Here is a 14902-nt window from a genome sequence, read left to right on the forward strand (position 1 = left end):
GGTGGTAGTTCCGCTTGGGTCGAACCACGACACAGTCAGCAGGGCTTCGGTGGTAGGTCCGCTTCGGTCGAGTCGCGATGAGGTCAGCTGGGCTCTGATGGTACGTTTCAACAAGGTCGGGCCGCAACAGCGTCAGCAGGGCCCCAAAGGTTCGTGAAGGTCTTTGTAAGCACGATGGAGCCGCGACGTCGTCAGCAGGGCTCAGAGTGTGGTTTCAGGAAGAGTCTTTCTCCGTAGGGTCAGCCGCGATCCGATCAGCAGGGCTCTTGACTCCGGGATACAACTGACGTCTTGTTGCCGGGTCGCCCCAGATATAGGTCTGGAGCCCTTTGATGTCCGGACCCTTGCGCCCAGGAGGGCGGAGAGGCTGGGTAGGGTGCGGCCAGACGCCCAGCAGGAGAGGCGCCAGGCCCCAGAGAGCTGTGGGGCGATCGCACCTAGGTGTGGAAGGACGGTTGGGGGTCCCATCGATACTGCCCTCCTCCAGGAGTGGGAAGGGCTCACGTGGTATCCCCCGGGCCAGGGGTTGGCGCCTCAATGTCGGGCCTCGCTGGGACCGAGGCCGGGTAGAGCAGGGTCACGTAGGTGGTCACGTGGAGTGTCGTACAATCCAAAATGGAGGAGCCCCGAGGTGCATGGGACCTCGTGCGGCTTAGCGAGGGGGAACAGGACCACGCCACGAGGCCGGCTCCAACACTACTACTCTACTATCATCTCGACTTCTCACTCTACTACTCTCTCTCTACTACTCACTCTCTACTACTCTCTACTACTCACTCTCTACTACACACTCTCTACTACTTGCTCTCTGCTACTCGCTCTCTACTACTGTCTTGTACTCACTCTACTACTCACTCTCTACTACTCACTCTCTACTACTCTACTACTCTCTACTACTCTCTCTCTAGTACTCACTCTCTACTACTCACTCTCTACTACTCTCTACTACTCTCTACTACTCACTCTCTACTACTCTCTCTCTACTACTCTCTACTACTCACTCTCTACTACTCTCTACTACTCACTCTCTACTACTCACTCTCTACTACTCTCTACAACTCACTCTGCTACTCACTCTCTAATACTCTCTCTCTGCTACTCACTCTCTACTACTCTCTCCTACTCACTACTCACTCTCTACTACTCACTACTACTCACTCTCTACTACTCTCTACTACTCTCTACTACTCACTATACTACTCACTCTCTACTACTCTCTACTACTCACTCTCTAATACTCACTCTCTACTACTGACTCTCTACTACTCACTCTACTACTCTCTACTACTCACTCTGATACTTTCTCTACTACTCTCTACTACTCTCTACTACTCACTCTCTACTCTCTATTACTCGCTCTCTACTCTCTACCTCTCTACCTCTCTCTACCTCTCTCTCTACTACTCTCTACCTCCCTACCTCTATGTACATGCACACATATGCACATATATTTATGCACATATATGCATTTGCATTTATATATATATATGTGTATATATATATATATATACATATATAAACATATAAATATAATCTGCATATCTATATAAATATAAATGCATGCAAACATATACATATACATATTGCATACATATGCATGGTATATACATGACAGTTTGAAAAGCTCTAATACAAGCAAAGCTAAAAAGCCACCTAATTACAAACAGAATTGCTTTAACTTAAACGAGGGCGAGACCTATTGCATTTTCAATGCTTGTTTACTTTGATTCCATCACGAAGGCATTCAGATGTGTCACACATTTTCCATAAATTCTGAATGGTAGCACTCTAGTTGCTCATTAGATCACTGATAGTAAAGCTACTGCTCACCCGGGAAGTCTGCTGCTGGTATTCAAAGTGCATGTTTCAGTCTGCATGTCAGAATTTTTTAATAAAATGGAAGATGTTGGAGCCGGCCTCGTGGCGTGGTCCTGTTCCCCCTCGCCAAGCCGCACGAGGTCCCCTGCACCTCGGGGCTCCTCCATTTTGGATTGTACGTGACTCTGCGCACCAGCCTACGTAACCCCGCTCAACCCGGCCTCGGCCCCAGCAAGCCCCGACATCAAGGCACCAACAACTGGCCAGGGGGTACCACGTGAACACTTCCCCACTCCCGGCGGAGGGCAGTATCGATGGGACCCCCAACCGTCCTCCCACACGTAGGTGCGATCGCCCCACAGCTCTCCTGGGCCTGGCGCCACTCCTGCTGAGCGTCTGGCCGCTCCCGACCCGGCCTCTCCGCCCCCCGGGCGCAAGGGTCCGGACATCAAAGGGCTCCAGACCTATATCTGGGGCGACCCTGCAACAGGACAGCAGTTGTATCCCGGAGTCAAGAGCCCTGCTGATCGGATCGCGGCTGACCCTACGGAGAAAGACTCATCCTGGAACCACGCTCTGAGCCCTGCTGACTACGTCGCGGCTCCCCCGTGCTTAAAGACCCTCACAAACCTTTGGGGCCCTGCTGACGCTGTCGCGGCCCGACCTTGTTGAACTTGCCATCAGAGCCCAGCTGACCTCACCGCGGCTCGACCGAAGCGGACCTACCACCGGAGCCCTGCTGACTGTGTCGCGGCTCGACCCAAGCGGAACTACCACCCGAGCCCTGCAGACACCGTTGCGGCTCTCCACATCCGAGCTGCTTTGAGACCAGCACCTGCCGCTCCGGTCCCCGGAGCCACCTTCGGCCTAACGCAAGGTCTGGCGCAGAGCTTCCCCGTACCAGGCTGGTACTAAGACTGTCCCGCTACCCTGTCCCTACAAAGACATTGAGACTCTTTCTGGATCTCTCGATCCCCCTGTAAATATTTCGAATATGCTACTATTGATAAAGTACCTAGATAATCAACTGATACGGAGTCCTGTGTGGTGGTGTTACTGGGCCTAGTACGATCATAGGAGAAAGACCTCTCCTAGGAGGATTCTCAGCGGCGCTCGGCTATAACTTTGCGGTAGGAAGGTGCCCCGGAGTGGTCCTCCTGACTCCCCGGTGGTCCTCCCTCCAACATTTGGTGGCCAGCGACGGGATCCGAGCCAGACGCAATCGTACAGGCAAGTAAAGCACCCGCTGCTTAACCAGACGGAAAAAGAAAGAGAACCATGAGCAGCCAAGAAACAACCGTGGCCGCAACCTTCCAGCAAGAAAGGTTGGAAGAATACACCCACAAAGAATTGAAACAATTCTGCAAGGACAAAGGGATCCCAACTACAGGATTAGGCACCAAGGAAGAAATGCAGAAAGCCCTGAAAGCCTGGGCAGAATCCGAGGCCACTCCACCCCAAGGCGAAGGGACCTCGACCCGGGACGAAAACCTGCCGCCGACCATGACCCCGGCAGATGGGGGACGAAGCATCCCGGAAGCCGGCCTATCCCACGAAGAAATGTGAGAACGGGAGAGGGTCCGGACACACGAAATGGAACTCGCACAACTCCGGCTGGACGGTGAACTCCTGCTGGCGGAGAAGAAGTTGGCCTTGGAGCAACTACGGCTGCAGGAGGAAATCGAAGAAAAGAAACGGCATCCCTCGAGCACGAGAGGGGCTTCAAGGAACTCGAACTGAAATCCAAAACGGGGGAGGCCAGCACCCCCGGATCCCGGGACGCTCTGCCACTGACCGAGCCAAAGGTTCATATCCCCAAGGATGTCGTCAAGGAGTACTATAAAAACGACGACATCCAGCAATGGTTCCGAGCATACGAGGTAGCCATGACCTCCCATCGGGTACCCCGGAAGGATTGGGGTGCCGGCCTATGGGGGAGGTTCCTCAGCGAGGGCCGGGATACCCTGCTGCAACTCCCTGACGCGGTGATGACCTCGTACGACCACATGAAAGAGGCCCTACTCACCCGCTACGGACTATCAGCCGAGATGTACCGGCAGCGCTTCCGGGACTGCAAGAAGCTCCCCGGTACCACATGGGTCGAATACGTGGACTTCTTCAGCAGAGCCTTTGAAGGGTGGATAAGAGGGAGCAAGGTCACCTCGTACAACGAACTGTTCGACCTCATTGTCTGGGAGCACCTCGCCAACAACTGCTTTGTCGAACTAAGGCAACACCTCCTTGACAGCAAACTGACCGAGCCCCGGAAGCTCGCCGCCAAAGCCGACCGATGGGTCAACACCCGGGTCCCCCGGAACCCCGTGGGGGACTACCAGCGGAGTACCACGGGACCTCCTCGCCAGCGGGGCGGGGGAGGAGGCTCCCACCGCAGCTGAGAATTCCCGGCCGGGCCGCCCCGAAGCCCGCCACGAGGCCAAGCCGCCAACTACACGTCCCCGACCCTGGTCCATAGGGGGACCCCAATCGCCAGGCCTGGACCCCGACCAACAGTGACCTACTTCGGCTGCCACTATGCGAGCGACCTGGCCTGCCCCGTGAACCGACGAAACGGGACCGCTGGGCCCCCTCCCCGACAAGTAGCCGTCGCAGCCCTGGGGGAAGGAGAAAAGGAGGAAAACCGCGACGTCCGGTCCCCCGAGTGGGAACCGGCTGCCATGTCACTCGTATGCCTGGGCACCCGAGAAATGGTGCCCCGAGCCCCCATCCCGAGCAACACCCAGAAGTACCAGCAGTGGGTCACCATCAATGGGCAACGGGCCGAAGCCCTCTGTGACACTGGGGCCAGTGTGACCGCTGTCCGCTGCCACCTGGTGACCCCCGAACAGATCCTGCCGCATGTCCTATGCCCTGTCCGGACCGCGGACAACACCGAAAGCATGTGCCGGATGGCCTGGATCCCCTTCGAGTGGGGAGGAGTGTCAGGCACCCTGAAAGTAACTGTCCGCGACGACGCTCCAGTGGACTGCCTCCTGGGGAACGACCTGGAGAGCTCCCCCTGGGCCCAGGTGGAGCGCCGAGAGCATCTGGGGATGCTAGGGCTGCCCGAATGGGCCTGCGCCAACACCCGGTCCATGACCGCCCAACCAGCCGCTGCAGCGGCCCCCGTCGAGCCTGCGGGTCCAGAACTGCCACCCACCTCCGGCACGGAGGAGCCTGACGAGGAGGCCGGGCCATCCGAACTTTCCCACGACGAGGCCGCCTCCCTCAGCGAGATCCCCGAGCTGGCCCAGTGGCGCCACGACGGGGGCCCCACCCGCGAACAGTTCCAACAAGAACAGAAGGCCTGCCCGTCCCTCGAGGGGGCCCGACAGCAAGCGGCCGTCCAGGCCACGGGGGACCCCACGGGAACCCACTGGATCTATTGGGACAATGACTTGTTATATAGTGAACAGAAAGTCGCCGAACTAGGAGCCGGCCGTGTGTTGGTGGTTCCCCTCCGATTCCGAGAGTTCCTCCTGAACCTGGCGCATGACATGCCCCTCGCCGGACACCTCGGGCGAGACAAGACCTACAGCCGCTTGGTGACCCATTTTTATTGGCCCCGAATGCGGAGGGACGTGGACCACCACTGCCGGTCCTGCCAGACCTGCCAAGCCAGCGGGAAAACTGGGGGTCGAGTCAAGGCCCCCCTCCAACCATTTCCAGCCGTCCACACCCCGTTCGAACGGGTAGGGATCGACATCGTGGGGCCCCCCGACCCCCGAACCGCCCTGGGCCACCGCTTCATCCTGGTACTGGTCGACCACGCCACCCGATACCCAGAGGCCATCCCCCTCCGAACTGTGACAGCTCCAGTGGTGGGCCGGGCCCTGATGGGCATCTTCTCGAGGGTGGGGTTCCCCCGAGAAGTGGTGAGCGACAGGGGTACAAACTTCATCTCGAAATACATGAGATCCCTCTGGCAACAATGTGGGGTCACCTACAAGTTCACCACCCCTTACCACCCCCAGGGGAACGGACTGGTCGAGCGGTTCAACAGAACCTTGAAAGTTATGATCAAGGGCCTGGAAGAGCCCCTGAGGAGGAGATGGGACGTCCTGCTGCCATGCCTCCTGTTCGCCTATCGAGAGGTTCCACAGAAATCCCTGGGCTTCAGCCCCTTCGAACTGTTGTATGGGCACCCCGTCCGAGGGCCCCTCAGCCTGGTCAAAGAGGGCTGGGAGGCGAACGTCCAAGATGCCCCCCCCCCCCGACGTCTACAGGTACCTCTTGACCCTGCGGAACCAGACTCGGAAGTTCCGGGCCCTGGCAGAAGCCAACCTCGAAGCCAGCCAAGAAGACATGAAACGCTGGTATGACGAAAATGCCTCGACCATCGAGTTCGAGCCGGGCCAGCAAGTCTGGGTCATGTCGCCCGTGGACCCCTGCGCCCTTCAGGACAAATGGACCGGGCCCTTCAAGGTGGTTGAGAAGAAGAGCCCCGTCACCTACTTGGTCGACATGGAGTCCCCAAGGAACCCCCTCCGGGTCCTACACGCCAACCGGCTCAAGCCCCACTTTGCCCGAACCGAACTAAGCCTGCTGCTGGCTACCGACGATGGGGGCGAAAGCGACTCCGAGCCCCTACCTGACCCCCTGGGGTCCTCGGACCAAGACGGCTCCATGGAGGGTGTCAAACTCTCCACCACCCTGACCCCAGAACAGCGCCATGACTGCCGGCAGCTGCTGCAACCCTTCGCTGCCCTCTTCTCTCTCCCGCCCGGGGTGACCCCCTGGTGCGTCCACGACGTGGATACCGGGGACAGCCCCCCTGTGCGACACCGCGCCTACAGAGTGCCCGACCGGGTCCGAGCCTGCATACAAACGGAGGTCTCCAAGATGCTCGCCCTCGGAGTCATCGAGCCATCCGACAGCCCGTGGGTCAGCCCTGTGGTCTTGGTGCCGAAGGCCGCCGCCCCTGGCACCCCCCCGGAACTCAGATTTTGTGTGGACTACAGGGGCCTAAACGCAGTCACCAAGACCGATGCCCACCCCCTGCCACGGGCAGACGAGCTGATCGACCGCTTAGGGGCCGCCCGCTACCTAAGCACTTTTGATCTCACCGCTGGGTACTGGCAGATCAGGCTCACCCCCGGCGCCCAGGAACGATCTGCCTTCTCCACCCCCGATGGGCACTACCACTTTCGGGTGATGCCCTTCGGTATGAAGAACGCCCCAGCGACCTTCCAGTGACTGGTGAACAAGGTCCTGGCCGGACTAGAAGCCTTCAGTGCGGCCTACTTAGACGACATTGCAGTCTTCAGCAACCACTGGGCCGCGCACCTAGGACACCTCAGAGAAGTCCTGGCCGCTCTCCAAAGGGCCGGGCTCACGAGTAAGGCCAGCAAGTGCCAGATCGGTCAAGGATCAGTGACCTATCTGGGCCATCAGGTGGGGAGTGGCCAGGTGGCGCCCCTCCAGTTGAAGGTCGATGCCATCCAGGCGTGGGAGCCCCCCACCACCCAAACAGCTGTCCGGGCCTTCTTAGGCCTCACAGGCTACTACCGGCGATTTATCAAAGACTATGGCAGTATTGTGGGCCCCCTCACGGAGCTCACTTCCAAAAAACAGCCCAAGACGGTGCACTGGACACCCCGCTGTCAGACCGCTTTTGAAAACCTCAAGGCGGCAATGTGCGCTGCCCCTGTACTACAGGCCCCTGACTACGGCAAGGAATTCTTGGTTCAGACAGATGCCTCGGAGTACGGGGTTGGGGCGGTCCTCTCCCGGATGGACACCGAGGGCCTCGACAGACCTGTGGCCTTCATCAGCCGCCGACTGCTGCCCCGAGAACAGAGGTGGAGCACCATCGAGCGGGAGGCCTTCGCCATGGTATGGGCTCTCAAAAAGCTCCGGCCCTACCTTTTCGGCACCCACTTCCGAGTCCAGACTGACCACCGGCCCCTGCGGTGGCTAATGCAGATGCGGGGCGAGAACCCCAAATTGTTGCGATGGTCCATCTCGCTGCAAGGGATGGACTTCACCATAGAGCACCGGCCCGGCAACGACCACGCCAATGCCGACGGCCTATCCAGATTCTTCCGCCTCGGCGAGGAGAACCCCCAAGGAGATGGGTGACTCTCCCTGCCTTCAGCTGGGGTGGACGCTTGTTGGAGCCGGCCTCGTGGCGTGGTCCTGTTCCCCCTCGCCAAGCCGCACGAGGTCCTCCTCCATTTTGGATTGTACGTGACTCTGCGCACCAGCCTACGTAACCCCGCTCAACCCGGCCTCGGCCCCAGCAAGCCCCGACATCAAGGCACCAACAACTGGCCAGGGGGTACCATGTTAACACTTCCCCACTCCCGGCAGAGGGCAGTATCGATGGGACCCCCAACCGTCCTCCCACACCTAGGTGTGATCGCCCCACAGCTCTCTTGGGCCTGGCGCCACTCCTGCTGAGCGTCTAGCCGCTCCCGACCCGGCCTCTCCGCCCCCCGGGCGCAAGGGTCCGGACATCAAAGGGCTCCAGACCTATATCTGGTGCGACCCTGCAACAGGACAGCAGTTGTATCCCGGAGTCAAGAGCCCTGCTGATCGGATCGCGGCTGACCCTACGGAGAAAGACTCATCCTGGAACCACGCTCTGAGCCCTGCTGACTACGTCGCGGCTCCCCCATGCTTAAAGACCTTCACGAACCTTTGGGGCCCTGCTGACGCTGTCGCGGCCCGACCTTGTTGAACTTGCCATCAGAGCCCAGTTGACCTCGTCGCGGCTCGACCGAAGCGGACCTACCACCGGAGCCCTGCTGACTGTGTCGCGGCTCGACCCAAGCGGAACTACCACCCGAGCCCTGCAGACACCGTCGCGGCTCTCCACGTCCGAGCTGCTTTGAGACCAGCACCTTCCGCTCCGGTCCCCGGAGCCACCTTCGGCCTAACGCAAGGTCTGGCGCAGAGCTTCCCCGTACCAGGCTGGTACTAAGACTGTCCCGCTACCCTGTCCCTACAAAGACATTGAGACTCTTTCTGGATCTCTCGATCCCCCTGTAAATATTTCTAATGTGCTACTATTGATAAAGTACCTCGATAAGCAACTGATACGGAGTCCTGTGTGGTGGTGTTACTGGGCCTAGTACGATCATAGGAGAAAGACCTCTCCTAGGAGTCTTCTCAGCGGCGCTCGGCTATAACTTTGCGGTAGGAAGGTGCCCCGGAGTGGTCCTCCTGACTCCCCGGTGGTCCTCCCTCCAACAGAAGAGGATTTGAGAAGTCAAAATGTGCCCTAATCTTTCTTTTTGCAGCACTAATCATAATTTCTATGGCAAAATGAACCCCCTCATTTTGTTTCTTTGCAAATTAAATGTTTTAAGTGTACTTTATTCCAATCAAGATGGCATCAGGTGTGCCATACTTTTGTCATAAGTAAGACTGTTAGCGCTCTAGTTGGTCTTTAAAACACTCTGGGACATTCTGTAATTGGGCTATACTTGGGCTACATCTCAGTGATATTTGTGCTACATTTGGGCTCTTTTGTCTCTGGTGGCCATCTTGGGAGACTTATTTGTTTTGAAGTTTCCTAATTTCCTTATTTACAACAGTCTCCTCAGAAGGAAATACTTTCATGTTTTTTACTTTCATTCCATCAAGAAGGCATTCAGATGTGTCACACATTTGCCATAAATTAGGAATGTTAGCACTCTAGTTGCTTATTAGATCACTGTAGTAAAGCTACTGCTCAACAGGGAAGTCTGCTGCTGGTATTGAAAGTGCATGTTTCAGTCTGCATGTCAGAATTTTTTAATGAAATAGAAGAGGATTTGAGAACTCACTCAAAATGTGCCCTAATTTGCTTTTTTCCGCACTAATCATAATTTCTATGGCAAAATGAACCTCCTCATTGTGTTCCTTTTAAATTAAACTACTCACTCTCTACTACTCACTCACTACTACTTTCTACTACTCAATCTCTACTACTCTCTCTCTACTACTCTCTACTACTACTCTCTACTACTACTCTCTACTACTCTCTCTCTACTACTCCCTCTCTACTACTCACTCTACTACTCTCTACTACTCACTCTCTACTACTCACTCTCTACTACTCACTCTCTACTACTCTACTACTCTCTACTACTCTCTACTACTCACTCTCTACTACTCACTCTCAACTACTCACTCTCTACTACTCTCTCTACTACTTACTCTCTACTACTCACTCCACTACTCTCTACTACTCTCTACCACTCACTCTCTAATACTCTACTGCTCACTCTCTACTACTCTCTACTACTCTCTCTCTACTACTCTCTCTCTACTACTCACTCTCTACTACTCACTCTCTACTCCTCTACTACTCACTCTCCACTACTCACTCTCTACTACTCGCTCTCTACTACTCTCTACTACTCCCTCTCTACTACTCTACTTCTCTCTACTACTCTACTTCTCTCTACTACTCTCTCTGCTGCTCACTCTCTACTGCTCTCTACTACTCACTCTCTACTACTCTCTCTCTACTACTCTCTCTACTACTCACTCTCTACTACTCACTCTCTACTACTCTCTCTCTACTACACACTCTCTACTACTTGCTCTCTACTACTCACTCTACTACTCACTCTCTACTATTCCCTACTACTCACTCTACTACTCACTCTCTACTACTCTCTACTACTCACTATCTACTACTCCACTACTCTCTACTAATCACTCTCTACTACTCACTCTGTACTACTCTCTACTACTCACTCTCTACTACTCTCTAATACTCACTCTCTACTACTCTCTCTCTACTACTCACTCTCTACTACTCTCCACTACTCACTCTCCACTACTCACTCTCTACTACTCTCTACTACTCATTCTACTACTCTCTACTACTCTCTACCACTCACTCTCTACTACTCTACTACTCACTCTCTACTACTCTCTCTCTCTACTAATCACTCTTTACTACTCACTCTCTAGTACTCTACTACTCACGTTCCACTACTCACTCTCTACTACTCGCTCTCTACTACTCTCTACTACTCACTCTACTGCTCACTCTCTATTACTCTACTACTCTCTACTACTCTCTCTACTACTCACTCTCTACTACTCACTCTCTACTACTCTCTACTACTCTCTCTCTACTACACACTCTCTACTACTTGCTCTCTACTGCTCACTCTACTACTCACTCTACTACTCACTCTCTACTACTCCCTACTACTCACTCTACTACTCACTCTCTACTACTCTCTACTACTCACTCTCTACTACTCCACTACTCTCTACTAATCACTCTCTACTACTCACTCTGTACTGCTCTCTACTACTCACTCTCTACTACTCACTCTCTACTACTCTCTCTACTACTCACTCTCTACTACTCACTCTCTACTACTCTCTACTACTCACTCTCTACTACTGTCTACTACTCACTCTCTACTACTCTCTCTACTATTCTCTACTACTCACTCTACTACGTATTCTCTACTACTCATTCTCTACTACTCTCTCTCTGCTACTCAGTCTCCACTACTCACTCTCTACTACTCTCTCTCTAATACTCACTCTCTACTACTCTCTACTACTCACTCTCTACTACTCTCTACTACTCACTCTACTACTCACTCTTTACTACTCTCTACTACTCTCTACTTCTCACTCTCTACTACTCACTCTCTACTACTCACTCTACTACTCTCTCCTACTCACTCTCTGCTACTCTCTCTACTATTCTCTACTACTCTCTCTCTACTCTCTATTCTCTATTACTCATCCTCTACTCTCTACCTCTCTACCTCTCTCTACCTCTCTCTCTACTACTCTCTACCTCTCTACCTCTACCTCTCTACCTCTACATCTCTACCTCTACACCTCTATCTCTCTACCGCTCTCTACCTCTCTCTACACGCACACATATGCACATATATGCATATGCATTTATATATATGTATGTGTATATATATACATACATATATAAACATATATATAATCTGCATATCTATATAAATCAAATATAAATGCATGCATACATATAGATATATGTTTGTTATGTACATGACATTTTGAAAAACACTAATAAAAGCAAAGCTAAAAAGCCACCTAATTACAAACAGAATTGCTTTAACTTAAACGAGGGCGAGACCTATTGCATTTTCAATGCTTGATTACTTTGGTTCCATCAAGAAGGCATTCAGATGTGACACATTTGCCATAAATTCTGAATGGTAGCACTCTAGTTCCTCATTAGATCACTGTAGTAAAGCTACTGCTCACCAAGGAAGTCTGCTGCTGGTATTCAAAGTGCATGTTTCAGTCTGCATGTCAGAACTTTTTAATGAAATAGAAGAGGATTTGAGAAGTCAAAATGTGCCCTAATTTTTCTTTCTGCAGCACTAATCATAATTTCTATGGCAAAATGAACCCCCTCATTTTGTTCCTTTGAACCCCCTCATTTTGTTCCTTTGCAAATTAAATGTTTTAAGTGTTACCACTTTATTCCAATCAAGATGGCTTCAGGTGTGCCATACTTTTGTCACAAGTAAGACTGTTAGCGCTCTAGTTGTTCTTTAAAACACTCTGGGATTTCTGTCATTGGGCTATACTTGGGCTACATCTCTGTGATATTTGTGCTACATTTGGGCTCTTTTGTCTCTGGTGGCCATCTTGGGAGACTTGTTATGAAGTTTCCTAATTTCCTCATTAATACAGTCTCCTCAGTAGGCATACTGTCAGTTTTTAGGTCTCGCCTAGGCAGCGCTTGCGCTGTCTCGTTGAGACATGCAGTATACACTATAGTGTGGAAGCTTCGTGGAAGCTCCACCCACTCTCCGCCCATCATTTTCATTGGATTGTGTCTTAAATGCAGCCTTGAGATTGGTTGTAGGCGTGTTAGTCCCTCCTTATGATTGACATGTCTTCAATTGTATCCTTCCACGGCTATTGGCCCCTTTACTCCACAGACTACTTTCTTCTGTACCTTCCCCCCTCCCTCCCGCAGTCTGATGCCTTCTCGCGCCCTCCCTTTTCCCGAGTCCTATTGCAGGGCCAATGCTTGTTTTAACAAAAAGCAAGAAACTGCTGTACCGATTAAAGCTGTTTGTTTTAACAGTTGACTCCCTGGAGTATCGCAGTGGAACAATCAGTGATGCACACGCAATCCCTGCCTTTCGATTTTCAGGGCAGTGCGTCTCTTCGGCATTACTGTATTGTAGCATGCAGTTAACAGTGCCCCGGGGGCACAAGCAGGGACCGACTACAGTGCTTCTGTATTAGCACGTAGTCTGCTGTGCCCCCGGGGCACAAGCAGGCATCCCCTTCGGTGTGCTTTTCCTCTGGTGAACGGGAACACGAAAAGAGCGAGTACGGCAGACATGGACACTAGTAATGCTTTTATTTAAGCTATGTGGTCAGTCGAATTGTGTCTCCCTAGCCTGCAGCTCGATATGCATGTATTAAATATCGGTATTCAATAACATATCTGGGTTCAATAAAGTTTTTTTTTTCATAGTGTTCGGCCCTTGTGTTAACTTTTAGAATGAATTGGTCCTCTAGAAGGGCAAAACTCATTTTGGGGGTACATCAGGTTCAGCAGACGGGGACTGGCGGCGACAAAGCATCAAACGCTCTGGTAAATATGAAATGTGAAGAGCAGAGCGATGCTTCCAAGTTCACCCCTGAACACGAAGAGCAGCGCGGTCCAGGGTAGGAGCAGCTCTGAGACAGCTCTGGCACTGCTCAGCATCAGAGGGACAACAGCAGGCTCCCCGCTAAAGCGAGCTGTGGCTCTCTGGGAGCAAGATGAGCCCTGTGCGCTTCCCAGTCACTCAATGCACACTGTGCATCTGAAGAGCTGCCACCAATTAGCTTAACCCTAACAAATAAAGCAGCTTCCCGTTTTTTATGTGCAGTCTCTGAAAACACCAAAAAACAATGAATGTATTTTTTCTAGTGCTGACTTCCGAAAGAGCCTCTGTGTAAAGAGATCACACAATTTTAAACGTATTTGTCACACGCCATCAGAATAAGCAGTAGGGTGATTTGCATATGATAAACAACCTGCTCCCTGGCAGAGAGTATGGCAGTTTGCTTGTGTTGTATTCCGTGTGTTGTCCACTGTATTGCTCTCGTGCCTTGCAATCAGCTGGGCTTTCTAGAACCCCCAGCTGACAGTTAATTATTTCATTTGCCAGCGGAGCTCGGCCTCTGCGGTCGCCGCCCTTGAGTTCTCTCCATTCTTTCAACCTGTGTTGGTCTACAATAAATATAAATTTGACTGCACCTTTCCTGCATCCGTTTTCGTCTTTACAGTTTATGTCTTCAGTGATCCTGGCAGTATTGCAAAACAGTAGTTTGTGCTGACCTTTAGGACTCAAGCTACTAGCTACACCTTCCTGATGAGGCCCAGCATGCCAAAACCAGTTTGTTCAGTTTGGGTCACGACTCGCACTATTCCGTTTGTGGCAGAAGAGGTGCCACAAGGCTGGCTGAAGCCAATTTAGGATTGATTTTGTTCCTATTTGGAGACGACATCGCCAGCAGGTCGAGCTGAACTGCTTCTAATTTGGGCAGGGCCAAGGCGGAGGTGCATAACGTTGGCCCTTGTCTGTTGTGGTACATTGAGCTAAAAATATGGACTGGAATGTGGCTGACTGCCTAAGAATAATTGAAGGTTTCCATTCATAACCTTTTTTTTTCCGTTTCTCATAATATATATATTATGTACACGTATGTCACACTTCTTACCTGCAACATTTGACTGTTGAAAATCACATGTGACGTACGCTTTCAATCGCTCAAAGCTTAAGTTTGGTTTATACCAAGAAAAACATTTGCCATCGGTGATCATTAAAAGACGCTAGTGTATCTGTGTTTTAAACCGATGCCTTTTATTCACTCTGAGAGGAAACTGACAGCTGTTTATGACATGCAGTCAACAATTTTTTTATTAAATCAGCATCACAGAACATATTTACGGTTAGAATAATAAATACAAAGATGTCGAAATCATAGGCTTAGAGGGGGCGCAGGACTAACTGGATTTCGGAATATAAAATAGGGATTTGTATTGATTACATTTACATAGTGAGAATAATTTGCATCGTATGTTATCTTAAAATTGTGAGTGATAGATGATTTAAGAGCATCTTAGATT

This window comes from Triturus cristatus, chromosome 5_1 (assembly GCF_964204655.1).
Source record: "Triturus cristatus chromosome 5_1, aTriCri1.1, whole genome shotgun sequence".
Taxonomy (NCBI): Eukaryota; Metazoa; Chordata; class Amphibia; order Caudata; family Salamandridae; genus Triturus; species Triturus cristatus.